At 46.2% G+C, this 10,852-nt stretch overlaps 1 pseudogene; it reads right to left on the bottom strand.

Moving 5' to 3' along the window:
• Positions 1-7,997: 7,997 nt before the first annotated feature.
• Positions 7,998-8,916, bottom strand: LOC119304022 (annotated as a pseudogene).
• Positions 8,917-10,852: the final 1,936 nt, after the last annotated feature.

Genomic DNA, 10,852 nt, shown 5'->3' with positions numbered 1-10,852 from the left:
AACCAAACAGGTGGCATTCACACAAAGCAAATCTAAACTAAGCTGATGACATATAAGATGTATAATGTAAGCAATGCAAGGCGCCATATGCATGATATGACCAACATCAGCATGCCAGGTTAGAGCAAACACCTCAGGTGGTAAACAGGCATGGTCGGCTCCTTCTGAATCTCCGTCTGAACAGTTATCTTCCTCTGGAATACAATCTGGAAATGCAGGAGAGGGTGGGGGCACTTCGCCCACCATGGAGCAACATATCCATGACATTATATTCGCACGCAATGGTCTTCTCTTTTTCTCTACATGTTCAGTACGATTGTGTACAATATCTGACATGCATAATAAAAAAAAATAGTTAGATTTTGTAAGGCCTTAGGGTGCATGCAAAAATCAAGACTGATGGTAGCAAACGAGTGGATGGATCCAAAACTAATGATAGCAGGTAGATTATAGCTTCAGTTTAAAAAGATAGACAATGGATCATCTATTGTTTGTTGCCCACCCAACATGAACCACATAGAAGAGCCCAGATGAACCAGATAGTAGACAGATACTATTCGTTGCTGGCTCGATATGAGACCCATGGGAAATTCAAAACTCAAGATTGAACGATAAAGTAGCAGGTAATAATAAATGATGTATAACATAAGCAAACACGAAAGACTGCGACCTCTCTTCCAGAACTGTCTAGTCCTCAGGTTCATCTACTCAGTCGATGATGGTAATGCAGTTGGCGTGGCTGCCGGCAACGGGGAAGATGATCTGAGGCAGTGAAAGAAAGTCTGCAGGGGGGATCTCTACTGCAATGAACACTTCTGTCGATGGTGCACCTCAGGTGGGGTGGATGACGACACGGCAGGAGCAGGACATAACACACAGAGTTTTCTTTGACGCCAATCTGAAAATGAAGTAAATCTATAAGGGCTCCTTAGAATTGGAGGATTCTATAAACGCAGGGACATGAAAAACACATGAATAGGATAGGAATGCACGTGCAAAACAGAGCATTTGGAAACATAGGATTTCAGTCAACCTGGGTGTTTGGCTCACATGAATTGGAAGAACAGACGAATGGAGAAACAAAGTGATGCGACGAGTGTACAACCTCTTTGGCATAGCCTTGTGGACCTCAGCATCATTGGGTTGGACGTGGAGTATGGTGATGATGCTGGTGTGACTGTCGGAGGCGGGGAAGAAGATCCGAGGCCTCTGGAAACGGCGCCGAGGGTACAGCTCCGCTATGATGGACGGTTTCATCGTTGGAGCAGCTCCGCTAAGGTGTACGTCGACAAGGCTGAAACATGATAAGACAGACAACTTTAATTTGAAGTGGGACCCTAATATCATCTGCAATAGATGATGTAAAATACATCACCAAAAAGTGCTAGATGTAAAACGCATCAGCCGCGCCATGGCCGCTCCGACAGATGCTGTAAGTACTGTTCACTCTGAACTTAACTGAAGAAAATGAACTTCACAGTCGAAACTGAATTTTACTGTCGAAACTGATTGAACTAGTAACAGAGCATTGCAATAGATGTTTAGGGTGTTCGAGCACTAGTAGCAGAGAAGCAGTGATCTAAATCAACAGACGCTCGAGCAGGGAATGCACTAGCAGAGAGCAAGTCGTGTAGTAGCACCGCGAGCGAGTGCTAAAGAAGCAACTCCTGTAGCTGCCGGAGGTCGTGCAGCAGCAGCAGCGCAAGCGAGAGCAAGAGCAGAGCAGTAGCATGAACGAAAGCAGGAGCAGTGCAGCAGCGTGACCGACAGCAAGAACAGAGCCGCGGCGCGAGCGAGAGCCGGAGCAGCTAAAGCTAGTGCCATTGTGGAAGTCGCCGTCGAGGAAGCAACAACATGGGGGAGAGACGCCGTGGATGGTGTGGCCGGTGACGGCGCCATCGATGGAGATGCCATGTCTGCTCGGTATCGAGCACCGGCAACCCCGTGAGATGGAATAAAAGATAAAATGCAGCGGTGAGTGCAGAACCTCCTTGGTGGGGCCGAGTTGGCCTCGGGTTCATCGGAGGAATTGGTGAGGGTGCTACGGTTCCGGTGGGGCAGGTCAAGACGGCGCTGTGGGGATTGAGCTGGCGCGATAGACGAGGCGAACATTGGGGCAGCTCCTTGGAGGTGGAGGACAGGGTGGCTGATCCGGCGGGACGACGAGATCGACAACGGATCCTCATCCGGTGCGGTGGATGAGGGACGGCGAGTTGTTGCAGTGGACGATGTAGTCGGGGAAGAGTCTCCGGCTAGGTGGCGGTCGGGAGACCGACGAAGGAGCGTGGGGTTTCACGGGTTTTGGCAGCCTCGGTGTATGAATGGGGGGGAGGGGGGCGAAGGGGGAGGGGGAGCCAAGCTTAGGGACGCGCTTGCCTGAAATGTAGGGTAAGTTACCTGCGTATCCCCACCAGTTTTGACACCGTGACGTGGAGCTTCATTTCCGGCTGAGAGGTAGAAGGGGGATTTCGCGTGTCTGGGCTGCAGGAGCAATTTCGGATGAGGAGGGATTTCTCGCGCGCGTCCAAATTTCGGGATAACAAGGCACGGCACAAGTTGAAGAAGCGGGAGTTTCAAAGCAGGTGAGACAAAAGATACTCGAGCTTGAAAATTTCGGGATAACAAGGTGCAGATTCCTTGTTCGGCAGAACAAACTTAACGTGTAAAAAAAAATCATACAAGACACAAGAGAGTCATGTCCCCTTTTACTATATTGTTATAGATGCCATTGAAAAAACTAAAAGGAAAATGTAAAAAAATCGGGAGAACATGATTACCCCGCATAATACCAAATCGATTCGCACTTCCCTCAACAATAACAAAAAACAAATCAATTCCCACCAAAGAAAGAGTAATGTCCGTTTTTATATGATTACAAATGCCATGATCTCGAATTTCAATATTTGAATCCACGTTATGTTGAATTCGAATATATCACTAGGTAACCTTGCGGTTATAATTGATGTAGTCATACATTTTGATCTTCCATCATATATGAACATTTTACTCCACCATGTGAACATATATATTGTCGTCTACCATATGGACTAAATTTGAATCAATTTTCCTTATTTGAATACGATTGTTGTCAAGTTATGCAATAATTTAAATATTATCTTGATAACAAAAAGACATGCATATAGCAGTAATCATATTTCACTATGAACTACATGTACCATACGCTCTCCAATTCAAATATCCGTATCCATTTTATGTTGAATTCAAATCATAGTACATTATTGGTCTAGGTAGCGAGATGTTCGGGATAATCTAAACCCTGTTTTCACACGTATAATTTTTGGCTGAATTGGGACAAGTTTTGGTATAAGCCTCTTGCAAAACCGGAGATTCTCTCAACAAGCCTCGTGGTTCCGAGAGGGAACGTGTCACCTTTGTGTGTGAAACGATATACGCTGCCTCCCCCCTGATTTTATTTACAGAGGAAACATAGAACTATATGAGTTCCTTTTAAAATTTTGGAATTATTTCGGGTTCATTTGGCCTTTTTATACATTAATTGAGTTTCTGGACTTTTAATGTGCATAATCTAAATATGAATTGCATGCACATGCTCCGGTGCACCAAAGTGGGTTGAAAAATCACATGTGTGTCATTGGTTGAATTTCTAGGTCCCATGGAAGAAATGAGAATGAAATTCAAACATCTGGGCGTCATGACTCTGCCGAGAACATCGAGAAACTTAGATTTTAAATTCATGTAATGAAACTTGGCTTGGTGTCATGTCATGGCACTAACATGTTGTGGTAAAAAATTGGGCCGATTTGGAAGCTCGTGGTTCTAAGAGGGAACGTGCCACCCCCCCGCCCTTGAGTTTCTTAACAAAGGCAACATATAACTACATTAGTGCCATGTTAAATTTTGGAATTATTCCGGGTTCGTTTGTCGTTTTTTATACATTAATTGAGTTTTTGGTCATTTAATGTGCATAAGTCAAATTTAACTACAAGCACATGCTCTCGTGCACCAAAGTTGGTTGAAAAATCACACTTGTGTCCTCGGGTGAATTTCTAGGTCCCATGCAAGAAATGAGAATAAAATTAAAACATCTAGGCATCGTGGCTCAGCTGAGAACATTGAGAAACTTGGTTTTAAAATTCTTGTAAATCCAAAACACGTCTGAAAATCATGAAACTTGGCATGGATGTCATGTCATGGTACTACCATGTTGTGGTAAAAAAAATGGCCGAATAGGAACAGATTTTGGTATAAGCTTCTTGCAAACCGAAGCTTCTCTCAAGAAGGCTCGTGGTTCTGAGAGGGAACGTGTCACCTTTGAGTGCGAAACGATATGCGTTGTCCCCCTTGAGTTTATTTACAATGGCAACATAGAACTACATGAGTGCCCTTTTAAATTTTGGAATTATTCCGGCTTCGTTTGGCCTTATTTACACATTAATTGAGTTTTTGGTCATTTAATGTGCATAATTCAAATTTGAACTACAAGCACGTGCTCCCGTGCACCAAAGTTGGTTGAAAATCACATTTGTGTCCTCGGGTGAATTTCTACTCCCATGCAAAAAAATCAGAATAAGATTCAAACATCTGGGCATCGTGGCTCGGTCAAGAGCATTGAGAAACCTGGTTTTAAAATCATGAAACTTGGCATGGTTTCATGTCATGGTAGTACCATGTCATGGTAAAAAAAATTGGCCGAATAGGAACAAATTTTGGTATAAGCTTCTTGCAAATCGGAGCTTCTCTCAAGAAGGCTCGTGGTTCTGGGAGGGAACGTGTCACCTTTGTGTGCATAATTCAAATTTGAAATACAAGCACATGTTCGAGTGCACCAAAGTTGGTTGAAAAATCACATGTGTGTCCTCGGGTAAATTTCTAGGTTCCATGCAAGAAATGGGAATGAAATTCAAAATTCGGGGCGTCATGGCTGGGTTGGAAACATTGAGAAACTTAGTTTTTTAATTCGTGTAAATCCAAAACACGCAGGAAAATAATGAAACTTGTCTTGGTGCCATGACATGGCACCAACATGCTGTGGTAAATTTGCAGTCCGATTTGCGAAGGCCCACACATTAACAATCAACAAAGTCATTTTGGAACAAGTGCTGTCATGTTACAATCGGAAACACAAGTATTATTGAAACCGTGGGCGTTCTACTTACTAGTACCATTTACGTGCCGCCACGCGTCCCCATTTTTATTAGCTAGGAGGCGCCTTGCAGGGTAGCTATTTGAGTACGAGAGGCGTGCGATCAGACCCCTGCGTGTGCTTATCGGGAGGATAGCCCTTTCACCTCCATCTGTCGTCCACCTCTCTCCCAAGGTCTCCATTAATGGCGCCCGAGCCTCTGTTTAATGGCGTGGCTATGTCTCACTCGACTGAGATTTAAGAGAGAAAAAAGAAAATCTGACAGCATGGATCTTGATGTAAGATCCGACGGACCTATATAGCATCTACTGCGACTTATAGCAAGACTGATGAATATATAAGGATGATTTTTTTTGATCAAAGAAGGGCTTGCCCCTTCCGATTTTCATTACTAAAAACCACCACAATTCACAAGAAGTTCAGCACAACTCCAGCCTAACACGAAGGACTAAAAGTACCAGATTGAAATCGCAACATCCCAAGAGGCCAACAAAAGCCAAACATCCGTGCTAGAACCCAACATTTCACAACCGACGACACAATCGACATCCTAAACCGATTATTACATCAAAAAAAACCAGGAAACTAAAGGAAGCCCAGTAGAAACTAGAAGAACAACAACGCCAGGGTCGCCACAGCAAGAGTTTTCTTCATTCCAGCCTCGCAACATTGATCTTCCACAGAAAGATAAGGACGATTAATTGTCTTACATAATTAGAAAGATAATTAAAAAAGCCACATGCGGCTACGCCCGAAATACACAAGGGCAAAAGAAGAAGGAAGACAAGGATCTGGCTTGCTGCTCTCTACTTTCTTGATGCGTTGCTGCAGGCCGCGGGAACCAGTCTCCGCGGCGAGCGGCGATAAACTCTTTCGTGTCCTCAAGATGCTGCTTGAGAACATCCACGGAGTCCTCCACCAGCCTTTGGCGCTTGTTGCGGAGCATGTCATTCTCGTCCATAAGTTTCTTGACGATGACGCCGGTCCTCTTCAACAAGGCACTAGTCTCCTCCTGCTGGTCTGCACTTCGGACGATCTTCTCCCTCAGTAGGTCACGCTCGGCCCAGAGCCTCTCATTGCCCTCCCTTAGTTGCCGGATGACGCCGGTAGCCTGTTCAAACGAGGCTTTCACGCGTCCTGCAACCTCGCCAAGCCGGAGATCTGATCCATCTGGCTATGGACGATCGCATGCATGCGCCTGTAACAGTCGTCGCCTGGCCGCGAGAAATTTTCCCAGGCCGCCGCGGCACGGCGGGACATCTCTGCTGCATTCGTGGCGCGGCGGGACATCTTTGCTGCTTCCGCGGCGCGGCCGGACCAGTCTGCTGCATTGACGGCTCGGTGGGACCTCCATGCTACTTCAGCAGTGCGGCGGGACCTCTGTGCTGCTACTTCCGCGCAGCGGGAAATGTCGGCTGCTCTCGCAACGAGGCGGGACATCTCTCGTGCTTCCGCTTCCATGCTCGCCTCTCCCTGGTAGCAATCTGTCGACCCAAAACTCACGCTGGCCATGGCGGACGCAAGGGAAGGATGCTGAATAACTTGTTTGTTTTTGTGGATGAGGAGTTGAGGAGGAATGTGCAGTCATCTTGGCATACTAGTATTTATAACCGAGTACTAATACGCTCCTAAGTGGGAAACCGTTTAGGTTGTGATCGGTGGAACAGGTTTGGAATTCAATATACTAGCGTGGTACTAATATGCTCCTAAGTGGGAAACCGTTTAGGTTGCAGTCGGTGTGAACAGGTTTGCAATTCAATATAGCATGGAGTAATTTGGAATGTGACGAGACGCAAGCTCAAAATTTATTGACGGTTCTAGTTTCGAAGTGCTGAACTATTCCCAGATGGAGTACTTCTTTTTCTACTCCCTCCTTTCCGGTTTTATAGGGCTTATCTCAAAATTTTAGTTTTTCCATTTTATAAGGCTCAATTTGGTTGTTCCCCAACACATGTTCAGATTCCAAGGTGCATTAAATCATTGCATGCGAGTATTAACAGAAAATTGACCAATGCATGTACTTTATGCATGCATGGATTGCCATTAATGCATTGATAAACATAATTTTTGAGAAAAACAAGAGCATTAATTAGGTGCTTTTGCAAACTACAAAAAACATTCCACCACTCACCATAAACCGGAAAGGAGGGAGTATTGCTGTGTATGTGCAATAACTGGCACCGTCGTATACATATCTTATGGTTAATGGGGTGTTCGACAAGAATAGCCGCGTGGCGAGCTCTAGGCTAGTCCTTTTTTAGACGCATTAAACCTATCTCTCGGGACTTCTCGCATGCACCATCCTGCCACCCACAAAAACTTGTACTCTGAGTTTAGTACTATGTTATACAGGAAGAGAAGAGGTGCACGCACGCACTCGTCCTCTCACACACGCGTCTGTTTTTTCTCGAAAAGGAGGATGATGACCCCCGGCCTCTGCATCTGGGAGTCACACACGCATCTGTAGCTACGAATTGTAGTGTTCTCAACCATCCGATTGGCTCTATCATGGATGTACCTATACACTAAAACATGTCTAGATACATTTATATTTTGACAAATGGAAGGCATGTATTGTGGAACTAAGGGAGTGCTTGTCATCAAAATGGATAAAAAGGGACGTGTCTAGAACTAAAATACGTCTACATACATCTCATTTTATCCATTTTGATGACAAGTAGTACTTATTACCCAAAGGAACTTTATATCCAACAGACACAAAATATCCGTTCGACTGTTGGAAATTACTGATCTGATGTCGAAGTAATTGCTGCAGCGCCACCAAAACCCACCATTTCTTAAGCTAAAGTAGACCAAGGTAATCCCTATATTAGCATATTACTAAGATAAACAGAAGGCAATGTCGAAACATTCAGGACGTGAGCTTGTCAATCTGAATGTGGAGGGACACAAGCTTAGCCCCGGCCAGCAGCTTGGGCGGAACTGTCAAGAAGGTCAGTTCCTGCACATCGACGTCGCCGGGATCCTTGCTGCTTGTCACCTCCATTTCCACCTTGACGGTGTCGGTCGTGCCTTTGGGCTCCCTCGGCGGGCCGTTCGCCCACAGCTTGGCCAAGTAGTGCGGCAGTGGGGACGCCCCCGCTCTGATGCAGACGACCGACACGGCGATAGGCGCACCAATGTCGAGCACGCCGCCGACCAAGAAAAACACGCGGCGGTCCTCCTTCGCGAACAGCAAGAGCTGTGGCTCCGTCAGTGGCACTTGCAACTGGAGCACCTTGCCGTACTGGATCCTATGCACGGGCATGGGATGCGCGGTGCTGATGTGGTGGTAGAGCGCCGGCGGCGGGCCTTCGTAGCCACAGACGGGCACGGGGCATTTGCAGGGTGCGAGCGGACACACGCTCTAGTGATCAGCGAGCTTGTGGTAAGTGACGTAGAGCCCACAGCCTTCGTGCGGGCACTCCACCCTCACCGACGAAAGGACGGAGTCCACCGCCGTGTTTCGCACGTCAAAGCCACCACCGCGCTCGCACTTCTGGCACTGCCGCTGGTTCCCGGGGCGCTCGACGCGGCAGTCCGTGCAGGCCAGGTGCCCTCCCTTGCACTTCAGAAATCAATCCAACATCACATCAATCAAGAAACCTGCACCTTGCTCAATCAGCCGAACGGACGAGGTGTATTCGAACCTCATACACTAGAGGCGTCAAGGGTCGGATGCACAAGGGGCAGTGGAGCATGGTGAGGTCCATCGAGACCTTAGAGAGCTCCATCGTCGGGTCCTGTTCCTGTTCGGTCTGCATGATCTCGCCCTCCTCGTGCACAACCATCTCTCGACTTGAGCCGGGGTATTACAAAGCATACCGTCACATATTTTATACTCCCTCCGTTCCTAAATGTACTCCCTCCGTTCGGAATTACTTGTCTCGGAAATGGATGTATCTAGCACTAAAATACGTCTAGATACGTCCATTTTTGTGACAAGTAAGGCTGGTGATAGTGGGAGTAACATAAGTAGTATCATGCACTTGGGACTCGCAAACATGCTTATGTGGCAGGCAATTAAAGAAGAGAGAGATGGTTATAGTAACATAGGTAGATACAGTAACATAATAAATATGGTGCTACTATGTGTCATGCATGTTACTAGTCTAAGTTACTCCCCACTATGACCAGCCTAATTCCGAACGGAGGGAGTAAGTCTTTATAGAGATTTCACTAGGTGGACTACATACGGAGCAAAATGAATGAATCCACACTTAAAATGCATCTATATACATCCGTATGTAATTCATAATGGAATGCCTACAAAGACTTATAATTTAGGAACAGAGGCAGTACTACTTCAAGGTGCATTAAATCAACACATGCAAGTACTATCAAAAGAAGAGTCACGGCATGCATGCATGCATTGTAATTAATGCATCGGTAGACGCAAATTATTGTAATATATCGAGTGCAGTGCTTTGATGTGTCGCGTCAACTCGTACATCAACGAGAAGTTTGATTATCCTCTCCCTCGCGGACTTAACTGCACCTGCCTTTGGCTGTATGACAGGTTGGCCACACACCTGTCGGGCCTACCTGTCATACACGCAAAGACAGGAGCGTCCCTCCCTCGCCCATGAGCGTGGTGGCTGGCAAGACTAGGAGAAGCTTTTGCTACACGCTCTCCCTCCCGCACGCGGTGGACATGCAATAGTTCAATCAGTGTCAGATGGCCAGAAGCGTACTGTAGTACTCCTCCAGTGCAGTAGTACACCATCATTGTTCGACTTCCCGAAGAGGCGAAGAGCCAAGCGCAGCCCGGACGCTCGTGTGGCAGTTTCATGTGTAGAGTAGTCTAGATAGCGTGTACCGTGCCTGTAAGCTTAAAATCGTTGGGGTCGGCTCCATGCTATGTTGCCGTCTCGAAGTTTTTAAAAAAAATTAAAATAGTCTTCTGGCCCTACCTGTCACCCTGGTGATTGTAGTTTGCACGCTCATCTGGTCAAGACAGGAATATATATTTTAATTTGTTTTTTCAAAAAGGGGGGGACTCCCCGGTCTCTGCATCAGAACAATGCATACGGCCACATATATTTTAATTTGTGGTGGGTAAATGTTAGAGGTTGCAGCAAATATATTGTACACTACGGGTCTTTCAGCCAAGTTTAGAGGCAAGCATGTGGGGCCAGTGCTATGATGTGTCGCGTCAACTCGTAGAATGAGGAGAAGCTTGATTTTACTACACGCCTTCTCCCTCGCCCATGCGCGCAGTTGCTCGCAAACAAGGACATGCTTTTGCTTAGTAGTAGTACTTCTACAACAAGCTATCCATCCCGCTCGCGGTGGACGGACATGCAGCAGTGGATTCGACACTGTAGAAGCAGTAGTAGTAACATCATTGTTCGTCTTCTTGAAGAGGGGAAGCGCTAAGTGCAAACCGAACGTTGCAGTTGCGAACATTGGAGCACGCATATAGCCAGGCTCTTGCATGAGACAAAATTGCTATATGAGCCCACTATTGTACTAGTACGTACAACTACTTGCTAGTATAGCCCTGTAAACCAGAAAGGAGTATTTGCCCTTCTAGAGATTTCAACAAGTGACTAGACTACACCGAGAAGGAGTACATATGGAGCAGAATGAGTGAATCTGCACCTTAAATAAATACGTACTAGTTCTATCGTTTTCCTCTCCGAGGTGCACAATATTGAGTATACTGACTAGTATCTTTTTGACACGCATTTACGTTTTTTTGACATAGTACAGATGCAAGCGCTC

This window comes from Triticum dicoccoides, chromosome 1B (assembly GCF_002162155.2).
Source record: "Triticum dicoccoides isolate Atlit2015 ecotype Zavitan chromosome 1B, WEW_v2.0, whole genome shotgun sequence".
In the NCBI taxonomy this organism is placed as follows: domain Eukaryota; kingdom Viridiplantae; phylum Streptophyta; class Magnoliopsida; order Poales; family Poaceae; genus Triticum; species Triticum dicoccoides.
Note: the sequence above shows the minus strand (reverse complement) of the source record. Positions and strands in the feature narration are given on the sequence as shown.